Source organism: Pseudophryne corroboree, chromosome 1, assembly GCF_028390025.1.
Source record: "Pseudophryne corroboree isolate aPseCor3 chromosome 1, aPseCor3.hap2, whole genome shotgun sequence".
Lineage (NCBI taxonomy): Eukaryota > Metazoa > Chordata > Amphibia > Anura > Myobatrachidae > Pseudophryne > Pseudophryne corroboree.
This window is the reverse complement of record NC_086444.1, coordinates 27080830-27104280: the sequence shown is the minus strand read 5'-3', so window position 1 is coordinate 27104280 and position 23451 is coordinate 27080830. Positions and strand designations below refer to the sequence as shown.

Here is a 23451-nt window from a genome sequence, read left to right as displayed (position 1 = left end):
CTCCTTGTGGATTTGGGATTTCGAAGAATGCACAGTTCTTTGCTGTGCTGCTTTTGCCAGCTTGAGTCTTTTCATTTTTCTAGCGAGAGGCTGAGTGCTTCCATCCTCATGTGAAGCTGAACCACTAGCCATGAACATAGGCCAGGGCCTCAGCCGTTCCTTGCCACTCCGTGTGGTAAATGGCATATTGGCAAGTTTACGCTTCTCCTCCGACAATTTTATTTTAGGTTTTGGAGTCCTTTTTTTACTGATATTTGGTGTTTTGGATTTGACATGCTCTGTACTATGACATTGGGCATCGGCCTTGGCAGACGACGTTGCTGGCATTTCATCGTCTCGGCCATGACTAGTGGCAGCAGCTTCAGCACGAGGTGGAAGTGGATCTTGATCTTTCCCTAATTTTGGAACCTCAACATTTTTGTTCTCCATATTTTAATAGGCACAACTAAAAGGCACCTCAGGTAAACAATGGAGATGGATGGATGGATTGGATACTAGTATACAATTATGGACGGGCTGCCGAGTGCCGACACAGAGGTAGCCACAGCCGTGAACTACCGCACTGTACTGTGTCTGCTGCTAATATATAGACTGGTTGATAAAGAGATAGTATTCTCGTAACTAGTATGTATGTATAAAGAAAGAAAAAAAAACCACGGTTAGGTCACTGGTATATACAATTATGGACGGGCTGCCGAGTGCCGACACAGAGGTAGCCACAGCCGTGAACTACCGCACTGTACTGTGTCTGCTGCTAATATATAGACTGGTTGATAAAGAGATAGTATACTCGTAACTAGTATGTATGTATAAAGAAAGAAAAAAAAACCACGGTTAGGTCACTGGTATATACAATTATGGACGGGCTGCGGAGTGCCGACACAGAGGTAGCCACAGCCGTGAACTACCGCACTGTACTGTGTCTGCTGCTAATATATAGACTGGTTGATAAAGAGATAGTATACTCGTAACTAGTATGTATGTATAAAGAAAGAAAAAAAAACCACGGTTAGGTGGTATATACAATTATGGACGGGCTGCCGAGTGCCGACACAGAGGTAGCCACAGCCGTGAACTACCGCACTGTACTGTGTCTGCTGCTAATATATAGACTGGTTGATAAAGAGATACTATACTTGTAACTAGTATGTATGTATAAAGAAAGAAAAAAAAACCACGGTTAGGTCACTGGTATATACAATTATGGACGGGCTGCGGAGTGCCGACACAGAGGTAGCCACAGCCGTGAACTACCGCACTGTACTGTGTCTGCTGCTAATATATAGACTGGTTGATAAAGAGATAGTATACTCGTAACTAGTATGTATGTATAAAGAAAGAAAAAAAAACCACGGTTAGGTGGTATATACAATTATGGACGGGCTGCCGAGTGCCGACACAGAGGTAGCCACAGCCGTGAACTACCGCACTGTACTGTGTCTGCTGCTAATATATAGACTGGTTGATAAAGAGATAGTATACTCGTAACTAGTATGTATGTATAAAGAAAGTAAAAAAAACCACGGTTAGGTGGTATATACAATTATGGACGGGCTGCCGAGTGCCGACACAGAGGTAGCCACAGCCGTGAACTACCGCACTGTACTGTGTCTGCTGCTAATATATAGACTGGTTGATAAAGAGATACTATACTCGTAACTAGTATGTATGTATAAAGAAAGAAAAAAAAACCACGGTTAGGTCACTGGTATATACAATTATGGACGGGCTGCCGAGTGCCGACACAGAGGTAGCCACAGCCGTGAACTACCGCACTGTACTGTGTCTGCTGCTAATATATAGACTGGTTGATAAAGAGATAGTATACTCGTAACTAGTATGTATGTATAAAGAAAGAAAAAAAAACCACGGTTAGGTGGTATATACAATTATGGACGGGCTGCCGAGTGCCGACACAGAGGTAGCCACAGCCGTGAACTACCGCACTGTACTGTGTCTGCTGCTAATATATAGACTGGTTGATAAAGAGATAGTATACTCGTAACTAGTATGTATGTATAAAGAAAGAAAAAAAAACCACGGTTAGGTGGTATATACAATTATGGACGGGCTGCCGAGTGCCGACACAGAGGTAGCCACAGCCGTGAACTACCGCACTGTACTGTGTCTGCTGCTAATATATAGACTGGTTGATAAAGAGATAGTATACTCGTAACTAGTATGTATGTATAAAGAAAGAAAAAAAAACCACGGTTAGGTCACTGGTATATACAATTATGGACGGGCTGCCGAGTGCCGACACAGAGGTAGCCACAGCCGTGAACTACCGCACTGTACTGTGTCTGCTGCTAATATATAGACTGGTTGATAAAGAGATAGTATACTCGTAACTAGTATGTATGTATAAAGAAAGAAAAAAAAACCACGGTTAGGTCACTGGTATATACAATTATGGACGGGCTGCCGAGTGCCGACACAGAGGTAGCCACAGCCGTGAACTACCGCACTGTACTGTGTCTGCTGCTAATATAGACTGGTTGATAAAGAGATAGTATACTACTAATATTATATACTGGTGGTCAGGTCACTGGTCACTAGTCACACTGGCAGTGGCACTCCTGCAGCAAAAGTGTGCACTGTTTAATTTTAATATAATATTATGTACTCCTGGCTCCTGCTATAACCTATAACTGGCACTGCAGTAGTGCTCCCCAGTCTCCCCCACAATTATAAGCTGTGTGAGCTGAGCAGTCAGACAGATATATAATATATATAGATGATGCAGCACACTGGCCTGAGCCTGAGCAGTGCACACAGATATGGTATGTATGTGACTGAGTCACTGTGTGCTGTGTATCGCTTTTTTCAGGCAGAGAACGGATTATAAATAAAAGTGGTGGTCACTGGTCACTATCAGCAAAACTCTGCACTGTACACTACTGAGTACTCCTAATGCTCCCCAAAATTAGTAAATCAAGTGTCTAAACGGAGAGGACGCCAGCCACGTCCTCTCCCTATCAATCTCAATGCACGTGTGAAAATGGCGGCGACGCGCGGCTCCTTATATAGAATCCGAGTCTCGCGATAGAATCCGAGCCTCGCGAGAATCCGACAGCGTCATGATGACGTTCGGGCGCGCTCGGGTTAACCGAGCAAGGCGGGAAGATCCGAGTCGCTCGGACTCGTGAAAAAAAACATGAAGTTCTGGCGGGTTCGGATTCAGAGAAACCGAACCCGCTCATCTCTATGGAAAATAAATTAATTTTCTACATCTTCCAGACCTTCATAGGTATCGGAACAGGAGGGGTAAGGGGGCGGCATGCCCCCCCCCCCCTTTCCCCCAAACATTGAGAAGCGCCAATGTGCCAGGAGATAATCCCCTTTCCAGCTGCTCAACCTCCTCCCTCCCCACAGCCCATCTCCACCTGCCTCTATAGCCCTTCGTCGCCCCCCGCCTCCAGGGCCACCCTAGACCCATCTCCAGCCCCTACAGTGTGTGGGCTAGTTACTGTTGGACCAGCCTTGTGCCTTTCTCACCTCTCACTTCATATGTCCTTCCCCACTTCCCTCTCAGCTCCCCCTTCATCTTCTCCCGCCATCCCTCCCTTGCACCAACCCCCAAAAAGCGGCACTAAGAAATTCTATTTATTATGTCTAAAAATCAATAAATAATAAAAGGACCCCTTACTGTGTTCTTCTAATACACTATAATCTGTAATCCCCGTAGTAGCCTCTATGCTAAAAGTTTGTGTATGAGAAAGGAAAGGAAAGGAAAAGAAAGGAAAGGAAAGAAAAGGAAAGGAAAGGAAAGGAAAGGAAAGGAAAGGAAAGGAAAGAAAAGAAAAGAAAAGAAAAGAAAAGAAAAGAAAAGAAAAGGAAAGGAAAGGAAAGGAAAGGAAAGGAAAGGAAAGGAAAGGAAAAGTAAAGAAAAGAAAGGAAAGGTCCAGCTGCCCCTTAGGGGGCGACATTCAGCAATTCAGGGGCATCAAAATGAAATTATACCTTGTACCTAGACTGTGCTAGATAAATGACAGGAGCCAATTAGTTGCTATGGGCAACAACTTCACTTTATCTCTCTCCGAGCCTGAATACATCTCCTGTTTTACTTCTCAGCAAACAAGACACTTCTTGAAATCTATAATTTTCCGTCTCTGTCTCCTGCGTCCCGGCAAAAGCTTTGGGGCACAGATGAAGACCTGCTGACATTCACGCAAATTATTATTTTTTAGGTGTTTGCAGAAGAAATGGCGAAGGGTTTGGGAAAAGGTGAGGGCTGTCAGCGAGACGCCCTTTCCTAATCTCCCTCTGCAAGACAGAGAGCCTACCAGCGGACGCCTGCAATATGCACAGTCTTTAGGTAAATAGTCTGTGAGTACGACTGTCAGTCAGGGCGATGGGGGTTTCTGACTGAGCGCGAGCTCCCGTGCACTTATCAGTGTGTCACCAGTGACAGTGGGACGGGGGATTAGAGAATTAAAATACTCAGCATTCACTCTCGCCCTCTTTATTTCGGATTTTTTTGGCACAGCGACTTGTGCTAGTTTGTTCCAGGAATTGCAAATCAGTCTCTTTTTTTTTTTTTAAGTTGTTTTTTCTTTTTCTTTTTTTTCTTTTTACATTTGTTTTTTTAAATACGCTGCTGTTTTTCTGCTTGAAATACAATCTTGGCCCAATTTTCCAACCCAATTAAATTTATTATTATTACCGATAGGAAATGTTACTGGGGCAGCCCCACTTAGCTCGGCATAAAACACAAATGCTAATAGCATCCTGATGTCATTAGATGGCTAAACAAATGTAATCAGCCTAAATTTAATTCCGCTGATTTTTTTTCCTTTTCTTTTTTTTTTTTTTTTGTTGCATTCGGTACAAAATCTACTTTGCGGCCTTCAGTGGGGGATTGCGATAGCAGATGCTTATGAATCAGCTTTTACGGGGAAAATAATAGGTTTCCATTTAAATGCAATGATTATTTACAGGTTATGTTACCTGACGAGGAAAACGTAAGGGACGACGTTGCTGAAAACTGGCGCACGTTTTTTACGGAAATCAAACTCTTCTTTCTGCATCCTTCTGCAATGCTATACAGTACAGATGGAGCCCTGCTGATCTATCCCTTTAATATGATTACCTGAGCCAGGGCAGTCGGACTTAATCCCCTGCTGTATTGTTCTCTCTGTATTGTATTGCAGCTGAGAACTATAGATGAAAGGCTTATGCTAATATGCCTTGGTGCACCTAGGTGCAGCAGAGAAGGCTAGATCAGCGAGGCTCCATCTGTATATTGCCTGGAAAGTTTTGGCATCCGAACAGGGCTCATGCAAGCGTGAATTTTGTGCAGGCAGACGCTGTGAGAATAAGCCCCAATTCTATCGTCTGGACTCCTGGAGCCAGACCAGCCATCCGCCGTTCCACACATTTCTCTGTACACCTAATGCTTCTGTAGCCCCCGCATCCCCACGTGTCCTGGCATGGCCAAATGGAAGCTGTCGTATCCCATTATCCCTTAAGCTCTGAACCAGGCACTGCCATTGTTTTCCTGCGAATTCAGCTCTGCAATATGGAACATGCAACAAATAAGTCGCACACACCATGCGCCAACCTGCCAAAAAAAAGAAAAAAAATGACAGATGTAGCCAGAAAAGATTATTAGTATCCGAATGGATGTGAGAGGTCCGGAAACTTCTCTTTCCAGGGGCATAATGCCGGATATTCATGTCACAGACAAATAACTCTTCATATGTTACCATTTGCTGCAAACATTGAGGTGTAAAGGGCTGTGTACATGGGGGGTCATTCCGAGTTGTTCGCTCGGTAAATTTCTTCGCATCGCAGCGATTTTCCGCTTAGTGCGCATGCGCAATGTCCGCACTGCGACTGCGCCAAGTAAATTTGCTATGCAGTTAGGAATTTTACTCACTGTTTTTTCTTTGTTCTGGTGATCGTAATCTGATTGACAGGAAGTGGGTGTTTCTGGGCGGAAACTGACCGTTTTATGGGTGTGTGGGAAAAAATGCTACCGTTTCTGGGAAAAACGCGGGAGTGGCTGGAGAAACGGAGGAGTGTCTGGGCGAACGCTGGGTGTGTTTGAAACGTCAAACCAGGAACGACAAGCACTGAACTGATCGCAGATGCCGAGTAAATCTCGAGTTACTCAGAAACTGCACAGAGATGTCTTATCGCAACATTGCGAATCTTTCGTTCGCAATTTTAAGAAGCTAAGATTCACTCCCAATAGGTGGCGGCTTAGCGTGTGCAAAGCTGCTAAAAGCAGCTTGCGAGCGAACAACTCGGAATGACCCCCCATGGTACTGTTAGATACCCTCGGCTGCAGAGTGCATCTGACCGTGCTGCATAGGGGGGCGCATTTCCAAAATGGACCCCAAAGTTTTATGACTCTTATCTATAAAAATAATTCTCAGCAATGGCTATTCCTGGCCTGTGACAGCTGAATACAATGAAATCGGGGATTTTTAACCATCAGCAAAGATTTATATTAACTATGTGTCAAAAACATATTCAGTGTAACCGGGTTTACAACACTCTTCCCAACGCAACTTTAATTTCTGAATAGAAGATTCCTTCTTCCTCCACTTCCTGTTTGCATACAGGCACCACCGCCATAAAACAGGAATTAGCGGTCGGACCGTCCAACCGCTATTCACGGGATAATTCTCAAAGCAATTATTTGCGGAATAATGAGGGAAATGTGCACGGAAGCCATGGGAAATGTCCAGCCACAGTAATGGGGGAGGGGGGGGGGGGCCTGGCCGCATTGCGAATTACGGGCACCATCAGTAGCTACTGCGTCAACATGCCGCTAAAAGCGGTCTGGCCACAAATTGGTGGGTGCCTTTCTAGCAATTCTCAGCTTTGATACTCTACAACCCCCCCTAGTGGTGCTCATGGAAGCTTCTGATATTTGTCCTTCAGGCTATAAACTTATCTGCAGTTTGCCGTTGTGTTTTGGGAGTGAGCACCTCCATTATGACCTCATTTCACAGGTGATAATGAGACGCGAGGCTTCTCGTGCCTTAGGGGTCTATTTACTAAGCCTTGATTGGTTGGCGATAAAGTACCACCCAATCAGCAACTACCTGGCATGTCACAGGCTGTGTTTGAAAAATGACAGGTAGTTGCTGGTTGGCTGGTACTTTATCTCTGTTCTCTTTATCGCCATCCAAGGCTTAGTAAATAGACCCCAAAGTACCAGCAAATCAGCTCCTAACTGTCATTTTTCAAACCCAGCCTGCGACATGGCAGTTGGAAGCTGATTGGCTGGTAGTTTATCTCCGTCCACTTTATCTCCATCTAAGGCTTTAGTAAATAGACCCCACAAGAATAAAGACCATACGTGGAAAACGACGATGGGCCTAGTGTAGTTCTTGAATGGTTTCCATCTTTCTCCTAAACATCTCCGATGTAGTGAGAGAGATTCAATCCGGTGCCTCATTTCCATCCCCTACCTCCAGCCGGGCTCCTTTCCTTGCAAAAAATGAGGGGAAAAACCCCCATTGTCGGTGGTGAAAGGGGTGGCAGGATCTGACCGTCCTGTTACATTAATATTAGGTTTATGGAGGCCTTGGATGGGACTGAAGCTTGGAGATTGTGTTTGGAAATCAATCTGCTCAGGTCCGTGTTTCACTTACATTCTCTGTGTCGCAGCATCTGCCGAAACACTTCCTTCCCTCTCCTCAAGGCTAACAAGCAGAATAATAGTTATGTTAATGTTTCAGATACTTACAAACTGCAGTTTTCCGAGTCGCGCATTTATTTCCTGTGGATTGTGGAGGTGCTGACAGGCGGCTGCCTCGGCCTCATGCGGTGAGGTGACATCTCTATGCTGCGACCTGGGGAGCTCTGCGAAGAGATTATTCATCCTGTACCATACATATGTATAACATGCGTGTAAACGCCTGGAAATAATATCTGTATTAACGTTGAATGATGGCGCCGTCGGCTATAATGGGGGAGCTTGTCTATAGCGGATACGTTCTGGTACCGTCATCTACAATGGATGAGTTTTATTGTCACCGCTGGTATAGTTCCCAATACTTACATTCATATTACCATATCCATTCATTTCAGCCAGCTGGGTAGTACTGTATCGGGCACAGTCACTAGCCTTGGCACGTCCCGAAAACAAGGCCAACGCGCCCCTGTTTTCTGGAAAGCCAGTCGTCACGCCCCCAAACAGGGGGCACCGCGACTGTCGTCATCGAAATGAGCTCTGCATATGCGCAGTGACATACATCTCTGAATGATGCCCTGAGTCTATAACTACGATGTAGAAATCAGGGGTAGGAAGCCTGCGTCTTTTCAGTGGAACCATTCCCAGAATACATTGCATCCTTCGTTCTTCAATGCCTACACTCGATCTGTATACAAAGAATAGAAACAGTGACACCTACAGGCTGTAGGAATCAACTACACTCAGTATACAAAAACGTTTACATGTCAGTTCATAATTGTTGAGCTAATTATCTGCCAGGCACGGGCATCTTGCAAGACGTCCGATACGTACCTACCGATACGTCTACTGAACTATGGACTTTTTTTCGGGGGGATTCAAAGACCAAGTAGCATCAAAAGACGTGAAACAAACTAACGCTATTACCCCAGCGAGTCAGGAAAATTCCTATTGCTTGTACCAACTCTATTTTAGCATTACTGGCGCAGATTATTATTTTAATTAATGAGCGTTTCATTTTTTTCACATCGTCTGAGAGATCAATATTCTTTTTAATTTTTAGGTGAATACGAAGTTTATTCTTTCATTTATTTATTTTTATTAGTCTGGTTCTAAATGTCCCTAATTGCGTCCCGTAGAGCAGTAGGCGTCCCCCCTGGATCTGAGCCTATCGGCAGCTAGAAGGGTTAAGAAGGGAACTGGTATTTTTAGTGAGTGACGCAGCTTGATCATCAAATGCTCCTTTAACTGTATAATCTCTTCAGTCTTTCAGACTAATTTCAGTCAATTCTGCTCATGTCTCCCTGACAGCGCAGACAGACGTGAGCCATATGGAGAGACCATTAGCGAGAGCGGCGAGATCTGTTACTTTTCCGAGGCAGACTCAGTCCTTTTGGCCAGACTTGCCAACTGGGTGTCTTTAGCTTCAATTATCCTTCCTGCAATTCCTCCCCAGCCTCTCCTCTCGTAGTGCGGCATCTTCAAGAAGACTTAAAGCAGCCCTTGTGTTGCAGATCTGCCAGCGCCGGTAGCAGTAACGTAGGTAGCTTGTAACATCGTACAGCGATTCCAAGGCACATGGGGGGTAATTCAGACCTGTTCGCGCGCTAGGGGTTTTATGCAGTCCTGTGTTCGCATAGTCGTCGCCCATAGGGGAGTGTATTTTCGCTTTGCAAGTGTGCGAACGCAGATTTTGTGCAGTCTCTGCGCAGCCCAGGACTTACTCAGCCGCTGCGATCACTTCAGCCTGTCCAGGGCCGGAATTGACGTCAGACACCCGCCCTGCAAGCGCTCGAACACGCCTGCGTTTTTTTCCAACCACTCCCAGAAAACGGTCAGTACACACCCACAAACGCCCTCTTCCTGTCAATCTCCTTGCGAACGCCCGTGCGAACGGATTCTTGGCACAAACCTGTCGCAGAGTGGCGGTCCGCTTTGTACCTGTGCGACGCGCCTGCGCATTGTGGTGCATACGCATGCGCAGTTTAGACCTGATCGTCCGCTGTACGAAATCGAAGTCTAGCGATCAGGTCTGAATTACCCCCATAGGGCCTTGATTCCAATGCACGATGGTGCTAGGTTATTCTCCATGGATAGTGCAGGTATATGCTATATTTATATAGAATCAGTATATATATTTTTCTTGCTCATTACTAAATTGGTGACAGGAATAAGAATATATATTAATCAATATATTTTGGACATTTTGTTGGGTGGAGAAAGGTGATTTTGCCCACGATATCTTAATAAATCTGTTTTGTCTCCTATAGCAGTGTAGAAAATGAAAGTAAACGTTAGATCGGTTGCTATTGGCAACCACTGGTTACTTTGGGGGGTAGGAAGTTTTCAGAAAAGTTTTTGAAGGGCGCTGAGCACTCTAGTGGGTAAAACAAGTAGTACGCCTGCCAATGAGAATGGGACCCTGCCATATGATCCCGCGCAGTGAGCCCACAGCAATGGTATCCGGTCGTTAGGTCACAACACATAGGTCGACAAGCATATCACTTTCCAAAGAAAACAATTTTTTTTTTTAAAACTCATGTCGACCTTTTTTCCATTTCAACCTTATCCACGGCGACCTAATGACGGTGTCGACATTTTTCATGTGTCGACCTAATCACTGTCGACCAATAGTGGTTGACCTAATGAATGTCAAACTAGTTACTGTTGACCCAATGATCCACTCCCCATTGCAATACGGACACCGAGTACATAACGCGCCCCGTTCCCGTCTGTGGCATTGATCCAGAAGGGGCAGAGGGACAACACAAAATACCTCAGCACACACTTGGAAAGAGGATTTTTTTCCCCCGTGTCGGACTAGGAATCACAGAGCTGAGGCAGAGGGGAGGAATGGCTGGGGATATAGTAAAAGGAGGGGGCGTTCCAGTGAAAAGCGAGCGGAACGCAGAGTGTCACTCATTAAACTAGGTCACTCGGCAGCCGGGGGGCAGATCCGATGTGACGAGGGAGCATAGTGAGTGTCGGCTTCATTAACCAGTTCAGTGCACTGATTACAATGAGATCACAGCATTCAGCGTTCCTCAACCAATAATCTGTCCTAGCTAAATGCAAGGTGTATGATCCACGGGGGGCAGGAGAGGCACACGGCTTACAACGACATCTTCATGTGCGAAACATAAAGGGTAAATGCACTGCTAAGCCTTCCCTCCAACGATGTTGGAAAGCAATGTGTAATGGAGCATTTACTTTCCAACTATGTGTCTTTCAAAAATGTCAAGCTTGAGTGACACCAGTGGCCACTCCCATGCATGCGAATCCACCAAACTCCACAGAGTACGTATGTTACTAAGGAGACTGCAAGCCAGATATGTTGCTTTCAAGCTTCTGCAGTGCCCCACCCCCTCTCCTATCTACAGTTTTACTCAGATAAGCGCACAAGTGGAAGGTGATTTATTGTGCAGTTAATTGCAGTTTACCTCAAAGTAATGAGCAGGGTTGTAACGTGGGCGGTACTACTGTTGGCACCCCAGGGCAAAAGGCAGAAGGGTCAGCACTCTGGCTCAGTTCCACCGATCCAACTCAATGATTGATCCATCAATTTCTTAATTACTTACCACTCTACCACTAATGTACACTGTCAGTGGTCTCCCATCGATGATGAATCTAGTCACCATCGCCATCAGACCAGCCATGGTTCCAAACCATCAACGGCAGATGGCCAACCCTAGGCGTAACACTACACCACAGACAGTTTACAGCTCAGGACCCACACGAGAAACATTAAATACTAACAGCAATAACAAAGTTATCTGGGTCCAACTAAACATTCAAAGCTTCCATTTGACCTTACGGGAGGACGTCATGTTCGGCCCATGCAAAACAACAGCACAATGACAAGAGGCAAGTTTTACCAGCTTACGAGCCAGAGGCCTCTTGGGGTCACCTTCCCAGGTGGAAAGACTCAGCCGAGATCCCACCCTTTCGTTTCTGCACCAGAGTGGCTGCCTGTTACCTTACCAGGTGACCAGGCGTCCAGGCAACCAGAGTTCACTCAATGGAGTGGAGGCCCACTCACACTACTGCACTCTCTAGTCTACAGGGACCCTATAGGGGTATTTGCCACTGGTCACAGTGGAAGGGCAGTGGGGTCTATTCATGAAGCAGTGAAAAGTGTGGTGAAGTGAGCAAGTGGAGACGTTGCCCATGGCAACCAATCAGGATTGAAGTAACATTTATAATTTGCATACTATACAATTGTATGGAGCAGCTGATTGGTTGCCATGGGCAACTTTTCCACAGGCTCACTTCTCCACTTCTTTCACTGCATCATGAATAGGCCCCAGTGTCCCAATAACATAGAAAAATCCACTATATACTGGCAACTAGTTTCCCGGGGCCTGTATCTGACAATGGGGGTGATTCCGAGTTGTTCGCTCGCTAGCTGCTTTTAGCAGCATTGCACACGCTAAGCCGCCGCCCTCTGGGAGTGTATATTAGCTTAGCAGAATTGCGAATAGAAATTTCTTAGCAGTTTCTGAATAGCTCGAGACTTACTCCTACACTGCGATCAGTTCAGTCAGTTTCGTTCCTGGCTTGACATCATACACACGCCCAGCGTCCGCCCAGCCACTCTCCCGTTTCTCCAGCCACTCCCACGTTTTTCCCTGAAACGCCTGCGTTTTTCCGCACACTCCTAAAAAACGGTCAGTTTCCGCCCAGAAACACCCACTTCCTGTCAATCACACTACGATCAGCAGAACGATGAAAAAACTTTGTTAGGCCTTGAGTAAAATACCAAACTTTTGAGCTAATTTACTTGGCGCAGGCGCGCTGCGTACATTGCGCATGCGCAGTTTGCGACTAATCGCTCCGTAGCGAAGAAAATAACGAGCGAACAACTAGGAATGACCCCCAATGTATATTTATGTAGAGTGGCGTCTTTCTTGGTGAAGGCAGCTAATGACTAGTGATGAGCGGGTTCGGTTCCTCGGAAACCGAACACCCCCGAACTTCACCCATTTTACACGGGTCCGAGGCATACTCGGATTCTCCCGTATGGCTCGTTTAACCCGAGCGCGCCCGAACGTCATCATCCCGCTGTCGGATTCTCGCGAGATTCGGATTCTATATAAGCAGCCGCGCGTCGCTGCCATTTTCACTCGTGCATTGGAAATGTTAGGGAGAGGACGTGGCTGGCGTCCTCTCCGTTTATTAATCTTGAATTCTTGATGCAAAAATATTTGTGCTTATTGCTTAATTGTGGGGACTGGGGAGCAGCTGTATTACATAGGAGGAGTACAGTGCAGAGTTTTGCTGACCAGTGACCACCAGTATACGTTGTCTGCCTGAAAAACACTCCATATCTGTGCTCAGTGTGCTGCATATATCTGTGCTCACACTGCTTAATTGTGGGGACTGGGGAGCACCAGTATTATATAGGAGGAGTACAGTGCAGAGTTTTGCTGACCAGTGACCACCAGTATACGTTGTCTGCCTGAAAAACACTCCATATCTGTGCTCAGTGTGCTGCATATATCTTTGCTCACACTGCTTTATTGTGGGGACTGGGGAGCAGCTGTATTATATAGGACAGGGCTGGCCAAACCAGTCCTCGAGATCTACCAACAGTACACATTTTCCAGACCACCTAGCTGGTGCACAGGTGTAGTCATTACTAATTAAGATGTGCTACATTCATTCCTAACTGACAATTCTACAGATCTCCAGGAGGCCTGGAAATCATGAACTGTTGGTAGATCTCGAGGACCGGTTTGGCCAGCCCTGATATAGGAGGAGTACAGTGCAGAGTTTTGCTGACCAGTGACCACCAGTATACGTTGTCTGCCTGAAAAACACTCCATATCTGTGCTCAGTGTGCTGCATATATCTGTGCTCACACTGCTTAATTGTGGGGACTGGGGAGCAGCTGTATAATATAGGAGAAGTACAGTGCAGAGTTTTGCTGACCAGTGACCACCAGTATTATACGTTGTCTGCCTGAAAAACACTCCATATCTGTGCTCAGTGTGCTGCATATATCTGTGCTCACACTGCTTAATTGTGGGGACTGGGGAGCAGCTGTATTATATAGGAGGAGTACAGTGCAGAGTTTTGCTGACAGTGACCACCAGTATTATACGTTGTCTGCCTGAAAAACACTCCATATCTGTGCTCAGTGTGCTGCATATATCTGTGCTCACACTGCTTTATTGTGGGGACTGGGGACCACCAGTATATATATAGGAGGAGTACAGTGCAGAGTTTTGCTGACCAGTGACCACCAGTATACGTTGTCTGCCTGAAAAACACTCCATATCTGTGCTCAGTGTGCTGCATATATCTGTGCTCACACTGCTTTATTGTGGGGACTGGGGACCACCAGTATATTATATAGGAGTAGTACAGTGCAGAGTTTTGCTGACCAGTGACCACCAGTATATATAGCAGTACAGTACGGAAGGCCACTGCTCTACCTACCTCTGTGTCGTCAAGTATACTATCCATCCATACCTGTGGTGCATTTCAGTTGTGCGCAGTATATATAGTAGTAGGCCATTGCTATTGATACTGGCATATAATTCCACACATTAAAAAATGGAGAACAAAAATGTGGAGGGTAAAATAGGGAAAGATCAAGATCCACTTCCACCTCGTGCTGAAGCTGCTGCCACTAGTCATGGCCGAGACGATGAAATGCCATCAACGTCGTCTGCCAAGGCCGATGCCCAATGTCATAGTAGAGAGCATGTAAAATCCAAAAAACAAAAGTTCAGTAAAATTACCCAAAAATCAAAATTAAAAGCGTCTGAGGAGAAACTTAAACTTGCCAATATGCCATTTACGACACGGAGTGGCAAGGAACGGCTGAGGCCCTGGCCTATGTTCATGGCTAGTGGTTCAGCTTCACATGAGGATGGAAGCACTCATCCTTTCGCTAGAAAACTGCAGTGCCACTCCTAGATGGGCCAGGTGTTTGTGTCGGCCACTTGTGTCGCTTAGCTTAGTAACACAGCGACCTTGGTGCGCCTCTTTTTTTCTTTGCATCATGTGCTGTTTGGGGACTATTTTTTTGAAGTGCCATCCTGTCTGACACTGCAGTGCCACTCCTAGATGGGCCAGGTGTTTGTGTCGGCCACTTGTGTCGCTTAGCTTAGTCACACAGCAACCTTGGTGCGCCTCTTTTTTTCTTTGCATCATGTGCTGTTTGGGGACTATTTTTTTGAAGTGCCATCCTGTCTGACACTGCAGTGCCACTCCTAGATGGGCCAGGTGTTTGTGTCGGCCACTTGGGTCGCTTAGCTTAGCCATCCAGCGACCTCGGTGCAAATTTTAGGACTAAAAATAATATTGTGAGGTGTTCAGAATAGACTGAAAATGAGTGGAAATTATGGTTATTGAGGTTAATAATACTATGGGATCAAAATGACCCCCAAATTCTATGATTTAAGCTGTTTTTGAGGGTTTTTTGTAAAAAAACATACAAATCCAAAACACACACGAATCCGACAAAAAATTTTCAGGGAGGTTTTGCCAAAACGCGTCCGAATCCAAAACACGGCCGCGGAACCGAATCCAAAACCAAAACACAAAACCCGAAAAATTTCCGGTGCACATCACTACTAATGACCCCCAGAAACCAGTTCCATTGCAGCAGATGGTAACGCCAAAGGAAAGAAGGTTTAAGAATACTGAAATGGGGGGAAGTTATTCATTCAGTGGGTCTGTATTCTCTGGAGATTCATGCTCCACCGCCTGCACCCGCAGGCCTATAAATCACTCACAAGCCGCGCTGATGTCTGCTCGCAGTGCAGATTGTTAAATAAAGATGTACAATTATACAATTTATGAACGAAGCCACCGCATGTCGTATCCCGCTGACATATCCCTGTGACGCGGGCGAGAGTGTGATACAGGACCGCCACCGGGCGGGCCGCCATTCCTAGTCCTCGCTCCGTGGGCCATTAGTTGCCATAACAGCCGGGTGTAGACTCGGCGCTGCCTGTCGCTGGGGCTGGCTCTCAACTATAGGTCCTTCAAAAATAAAATGAATATTTTCCGTGAAGCTATATAATATTTACTGCTTAGGTGCTTGAAAATAAAAGTGTGTGTGTATGTGTGTGTCTGTGTGTACGAGCAAACTGTAGCAGTATAACAGGACGACAGTGCGCTCTGTGCTGCCCCTGAGTGTACAATGTCGCGCAGAGGGGGTGGAGCCGCCAGCGCCCAGAAGTGCAGCCCTGAGGCCGCTCCCAGCAGCTGTACAGACTGCAGGGTGACTTCCTGGAGCGTCCACAGGCATCAGAACACAACATGTGGACACACATTAATCCTTACTTCCCAACAATGATCCCGGTCCAGATTGGAAACCATTGTGTACGCAGTGACAACCTGCGCTAAGTAGTGGGTGTGGCCTCAACATACCGGGGTGTGACTAAGGCTTCCAAGGTAGCACATGCTCTCGGCATCCTCTTAGCATGAGACATAACTTGCAACTTCCCAGCCGTTGGGGTAAAGGTGCCAACCGGTGGGACAGTGCGACAGTCCCTTTAAATCATGGCTGTCCCACCTAGATCGGGACAGTTGGTAAATATTGATGGGTGCAGTATAATCTGAAATCCACATATCATACCGACTTATATATAGTAAATTGTTAATGTGCGTCGACAAATTCTCTTGTGTTGACTCCTAAGTATGGTATGCAGAATAAGAGCCCAGGATATACTGTCGGGGCTCCGCAGCTGCATAGTAGAGCTGCAACACTTCTGCAACTGGGTACACACTGATATTGGGGGTCATTCCAAGTTAATTGCTCGCTAGCAACTTTTTGCAGCGCAGCGATCAGATAGTCGCCGCCTATATGGGAGTGTATTTTGCTTTGCAAGTGTGCAAACGCTTTTGTAGCCGAGCGGTACAAAAACGTTTTGTGCAGATTCTGAGTAGCGCTGGACTTACTCAGCCGCTGCGATCACTTCAGTCTTTTTGATCCCGAAATTGATGTCAGACACCCGCCCTGCAAACGCTTGGACACGCCTGCGTTTTCCCAAACACTCCCAGAAAACGGTCAGTTGACACCCACAAACGCCCTCTTCCTGTCTATCTCCTTGCGATCTGCTGTGCGAATGGTTTCTTCGTTAAATCCATCGCTCAGCACCGATCCTCTTTGTACCCGTACGACGCGCCTGCGCATTGCGGTGCATACGCATGCGCAGTTTTGCTGAGTTTTGACCTGATCGCAGCGCTGCAACGGCACACAGCAGCTGAGCTGCGGAAACCTGCTCATTCCCCAGCTCCGCAGCACTGGGCGGGGGGTTTGAAAGCATTCAGACTTTAATCATAGACTATCCAAGCAAAACCAGCAACAGAAGGGGATAGGGGAACGGCCCACAAACACCTGTCTTATGGAAGGGGCCCCTCATCTGAGCTGGTCCAGGGCGCTCTCCTTCACTGTTCAACAGAAGGTTATGGCAGAGATGTGGAGAAAATCACATTTTGGTTGCTCTATGCTGCCATCTTGTGGCTCATCCACAGATATAGAAAGAGGAGCATTTTGGAACAGTTTCTGGAATATTTTTAGAAATAAATGCACATTATAGGATGGGGGGGGGGGTGCAAAAAATAAAAATAAAAATTGTAACTAGCAGTCAGACTTAATATTGTACTAAAGGGCGGATCATAGTTATTTCAGATCCTATACTAGCAGAGGAACACATTCAATAAATTCAGCACAGTATGTGCAAACTGTATTCTGACAGTATTACTTAAATGGGCAAATAAAATGGAGTTACATAGTTCTTAGGGTGTATTATATATATACTGTATACATATATACTGTACACACCCATATACTGTATATATATATATATATATATATACACACTGTATGTATGTGTGCGTTTGCACATATATATTGGACACTGTAAATACAGTATACACAGCCGTAACACGCTTGAATGTAGTACTGTATATATAATTAATGTTCTATGTGGGCCACGCTGCTGTGATAAGTAATATTTTTTCTTGTCCCTTTTCTCTATTTTAGGTTTGCGCTGAGCCATACACCTCTATCGCGTCCTCATCTTTCTTTCCTTTTAAATATCAGTACTAATGACGTCTACGTATTGCAGTAAAACAACGTATTACGCATGAGAAACATTCTTTTAATCTCGCACTTTAAATGCTCTTTAAGATTGGGGCACAGTCAGGGAGAAAATAACTCTCACTTCAGCGAGGTCCGTCTATTTCGTTAATTATTGCGCTGCTAATTTATTGCTCATAACAAAAGTTAATAAGCCTGAAAAAGTTGTTGGGGTGAATCCACAGCCTTTATCTTCATGCAAAAATAAGAAGGTCCGGGAGAAATGTTTGTCCATGTGACGCAGGTATAAAATATTTTTGTGTCCTGCAGTTATTCAAAGAGCAAAACTTAAGTGAGACAGGTCCATCGAGGAGAGGACGTTGGCTAACCCCATATGTCTATAGCAGGCATGTCCAAACTGCGGCCCTCCAGCTGTTGGGAAACTACATATCCCAGCATGCCCTGACACAGTTTTGCTGTCAGAGAATGCTAAAGCTGTGTCAGGGCATGCTGGGATGTGTAGTTTCTCAACAGCTGGAGGGCCGCAGTTTGGACATGCCTGGTCTATAGAGTTACTATGGGAGAGTAGTTTCTGGCATGGGATTGCGCCGTCAGTCTCACTATGCTGTGTCCCATCTGCATTTATCTGGAAGACTTGAACTGTCGGTGAAATCTTGCGACAGACTGACATGGTCGGAGGTGTAATTAAATTTTAATTGCATCACTCTATTAGTATAATTGCACTGATACTGTATTTAAAGTGGACATGACCCTTCTCACTTAAATCCCGACCGCCGCGCATTAAACATGAAGATATGAAAAAGATTGTGTTAAAAAAAATAGTAATGATTAGATGTCGTTTCCAATGTCCGTTTCATTCCTCTTAATTGCTGCATTAGCGGGGGTCACCCCGAACGCTCGCTGCTGAGACAGGATAAACAGGTTTTATGTGTTATTAACATTTTATTTAGCACACACACAGGGTGACGTGCAGCGCACAGGTGATTCCGACACATTCAGCGCAATTTCTTCTCTGTTACATTGTGTCAGATATGGAGCTTGGGGCTGACCCTAACCCTATCCCTTAACTAACCCTAACCTAACCTTAATCCTAACCCTAGCCCTAACCCTACAGGGGTAAATACAGGTTTTCTAAAGGGGGGTTTCCAAATGTAGTCCGCAATCGGCCGCTCTGTGGAACATCGGAGCAAGTGTGGAAGCCTGGGGGTGTGGCAGAAGAACCTATTATATCACTTTCAAATCGCAAATGCCTGGTCGCACCCAAGAATTGGAAACGGATCCTTCCCGGCACTGGACCCTGAGAACTGGCTTCCCGACATGGCAATATGCTGGGTCAGGTTGCCATCGGGGGCGGGGACCACGGCAGCATCGGCGGCGGGTGCGGAGGAGGCACTGGGAGATGAGACCATCTCGGCGCCTCCTCTCCCTATGCTGTGACTGGGTACCAGGTCGCACTGACCCGGGAAACCCGTTCACTCTGCACCTGACCCAGTAATAGCCCGGTAATAACCCTTCTTTATTCCTGGGTGGAATAACCGGGTCAGGCGATCCGGGTATTCGGGAGTGATCCTTTCAGACCGCTCAGCGACCCGTGTCGACCCGGCAAAATACCAAGTTGATACCAAGTTGTTTGTGTGGTCTGAGAGGGTTATGACTGACCCTAGACATATATGTACATACTGGTCTTTATACACACGGGATAAGGCATGGAATACCGTATTAATAATTAACACTTTACTATAGGCTGTATACTTTATACTTTATATTTAACAAATATAAATAACATACAGTGGTCAGGAAAAGGTTAAACATACCATAATAAATAAATGATACATAAATATAATAGAACAGGTAGGAAAACATGTAGAACTGCACTTTCTAAGCTCACATTCTCCCACCTCATGGTAAGGCTCCTGTCTCTTCTTCCTGGCAGATGCTCTCTGGTACAGAGCACTGATTGAGGACTCAGAGCTACACACACAACAAACTTGGTAGTAGAAGTTGCTACCACTGGGCATGTGCAGCAGCTCTGCTCTGTGCCTTACACTGCATGATGTGGCAGCATGCCTCCGTGGCTGCACTTCGCTGTGGAACATGCTTTCTAAGTATATTATAATACTAATAATAATAAGAAGGAGAAGGAGAAGAAGAAGAAGAAGAAGAAGAAGAAGAAGAAGAAGAAGAAGAAGAAGAAAGAGAAGAAGAAGAAAAAGAAGAACTTAATTTAAAATATTAATAAAGATAATGATGAGTATTGTCAGAGCTGTAACACCCGTCTCATGTCATTATACTTCCTGGCAAGCCCATTGCATGGGTAATAATGATTATAATTTATATCCAGACAGACCCTGGATTGCCTTTCCGTCTATTTCCATCTTCTGTGAATTTAGGGCTAATTTTCCAATCCGTGCCTCCATTATGACGCAGACCTGGAGGGCACATTCTGGAAGGGCAGCAGATGCGCTCAGCCCCCTGCGCCAATAGCAGGACTTATTGGGAGGAAGCATTATCTGTAATGTGGATGTGCTGTGACTGCCGGGCCATATTCATCATCATTACCCGGACATCATCTGTAGCCTGTGTTCTGGCAACGGCGAAGGAAAGTAGCGCGGCTTAATTCAGTCAGCGCCGAGTGAGACAGAGGACGGCAAATGATTTATGACGGAAATCAATGCAATCATAATACTTTAGGATGGTAAAATTGTGATGTTCACCGGGAGCCTGCAGTATCACCTGGGATGGCCAGCGCGCACGCAGACGCCTGGCAAGGAGCATTGGATAGCGGAGGAAATGTTATATGAATCCATCTCTGACCACGAAATCTAGAACGAGCGCGTTTGTTATGTGGTGTTAATGTACTGTCAGGTCCAACTTTTCTTCTTTGGGTTTGCAATCATTTATAGGAATATATTTCCTCTACTTCATTTAGGGGGAGATATAGCAAACCTTAGATAGAGATATATAGTGGAGAGAGATAAGCTACCAACCAATCAGCTACTTACTGTCATTTTTCAAGCATAGGGGAACATGTACAAAGCCCAGGCAGGGCCAGTTCTACACCTTGTGGCGCCCAGTGCAAAAGTTTCCACTGGTGCCCCCCGCCAACGGGAAAGCAGTTAGTGCGCGCCAGAGGCGTGCGGCAAAAAATAGGCGCGTGGATTCATAGGGAAGGGGCGTGGCAACAGTTATGCCCCCAGATTTGCCCCAAGTAGTTGTGCCCCCCAGTTGATTTGCCCCCCAGTAGCTGTACGCCTGTAGCCATGCCCTCAGTAGCTATGCCCCCAGTAGTTGTGCCCTGTTGCTGTGCCCCCTATTGCTTTGCCCCCAGTAGTTGTGCCCTCTGTTGCTGTGCCCCCAGTAGATTTGCCCCAGTAGTTGTGCCCACAGAAGATTTGCCCCAGTAGTTGTGCCCCCTGTCGCTGTGCCCCCAGTAGTTGTGCCCCCTGTCGCTGTGCCCCCAGTAGTTGTGCCCTCTGCTGCTGTACCCACAGTAGTTGTGCCCTCTGCTGCTGTGCTCCCAAGTAGTTGTGCCCCCGTCGCTGTCAAACACATACAAATAACAAAAACAATACTTACCACTGCCCCGCTCCTGCTTCCCGACCGCTGCTGCTGCTGCTCCGTCTGGCCGCGGCGGCTCCTCTCTATGGGAGAGACGTCATGACGTCTCTCCCATAGCAGCGCCGCACAGACACTAGAAGTCAATAATGACCTCTAGTGTCTGTCACTGGAGCCGGCTGCAGCGGACGCCCACACAGCCCACGGCGTCTACTGCAGCTGGGAAGCGGGGTGCGGGTAGGCGGCGGTGCCTGCAGGGTGACTGCGGCCGCAGCGCCCCGGGCGCAGGCACTGCTTGCCCGCACCAAGAACCGCTCCTGAGCCTAGGAGAGAGATGGGGGAGATAAAGTATCAGCTAACCAACTCCTAAGTGCCATGTTGCAGGTTGTGTTGGGAAAATGTCAGTTAGGAGCTGGTTGGTTGGTAGTTTAGCTCTCTCCACTTTATCTGTTTCCAATGCTTAGTACATACGCACCACAGCCTGTAACGGCATGCATTTAGCATCCCAATGAACGGGATAACGGTGGTCATGTAACCGACGTCGGAATCTCAACACCACACGACATCCCGAAGGTAAGTATCGGGGCAATTGTTAGGGTTAGGGCCCGGGGGTGGGGCAGGGTTAGGGTTAGGCCCTAGGGGGGTTAGGGTAGGGGGGGTAAAAACTTCCTCTGACGTCTGGATCTTCAATGTTGGGATGCCGCCGTCATCCTGAGCAGGGGTATTTCATACTGATCCCCCTGTAACGCATAGTTGCCGACTTTTGGGCTGCTCTCTCGGGGAGAGAGCAGCCAGTCGGCTCAGCAGGGGGGCGGGCAGTGAGCTGATGTGAGGAGGGGGCGGGCCGGAGGCGGCACGGGGGCGGGGCGGAGGCGGGCCAGAGGAGGGACGGGGGCATGGCTGCTGGATCGCGTCATGCAAGCCACGCCCCCCACTGTGTAATGCCGCAATTACCGGCATTATACAGTGGGGGGCGTGGCTTGCATGATGCGATTCAACAAGAATCGCGTCATCGCCTGCCCGGACCGCCCACTTCACTCGCTAAGTGGGCAGCCGGGCAGGGGGGGACCCCTGTAATCGGGAGACTTGCCTGCTCTTCCGGGGGGCCGGGAGGGTCACCCGATTTTTGGGAGCCTCCCGGCCATTCCGGGAGGGTAGGCAAGTATACTGTAATGTGTATGCCACATTGCCATGCCAGGGAAGCAAATACATTTATACAATTTTTCTGTGCAGGGTAAATACTGGCTGCTTTTGCATGTAGCCCACAAAAATATTACACAGTTTTATTTTTACACTGCAATTTAGATTTCAGTTTGGACACACCACACCCAAATCTAACTCTCTCTGCACATGTTACATCTGCCCCCACCTGCAGTGCAGTATGGTTCTGCCCAGTTGCTTGCTTTTTTTTTGCTTTACTTACACACAAGAATCAGGCCCTTATCCTCTCTCCACTTTATCTCTCTCCAAGGTTTGATACACATCTACCCCCCAACCTGAAGTTTAAGACCATAATTAAGGGTCAGAAATAATAGTAAGACAACTTCTACTGTGGTTGTGGAACTGCAAATCCCAGCTTTCCCTGTCAGCGTGGTATTGCTGGGACTTCTAGTCCCACAACAGCCGCGTGGAACGCTGCGCTTACCAGGAGTGCCGAGGAGGTCTTTGGCAGGCCTGGCGTCTCCCTGTGCACACTCTCTGTCAATATCTTGCTTTGAATTTTTTATTGAATACTCCTGGCCGGCAAAATGAAATTTACAAGTCCTGGTAATTTGTCAGAAGGGAGGAAAATGACATTTTTTTGCTGTTGCTGTAACGAGCGAGTCGAGAGGTCAGGGGGATGAAGGATTCGCACATTGATCCAGAGGTACTGCACCTTTATCTGCATGGCCCTGTCTCATTCTCTCACTGAATTATAACGAGGAGATGGCTAATGAGATGTCGCACACGTGCCATAGCGGGGAATCTATACAGAGAAGAGGAGGAGGGGAGACAGTCAGGAGGACAATGAAGGTTCTGGATGAAAGGGGCTCAGTACTTGCAAATCCTTTTTTCTTTTTTAAGAATACTGTCTGCCTTATAAAACCCACTCTGGGTAACACAATGCGCGAGGGGTGTGGTTCATTAGGTCGACATGAGTTTTTTTTACTTTTTTTTGTGTTTTTTTTCTTCGAAAAAGTGACGG

The 23451-nt window shown here is 46.6% G+C and overlaps 1 protein-coding gene across 12 annotated transcripts in view; it reads left to right on the top strand.

Annotated features, from left to right (window-relative positions):
- The window catches only part of CELF4 (CUGBP Elav-like family member 4), a 1208497-nt gene that overhangs the window by 670788 nt on the left and 514258 nt on the right, over positions 1–23451 (top strand). The gene's annotated exons all lie outside the window — the stretch shown is intronic.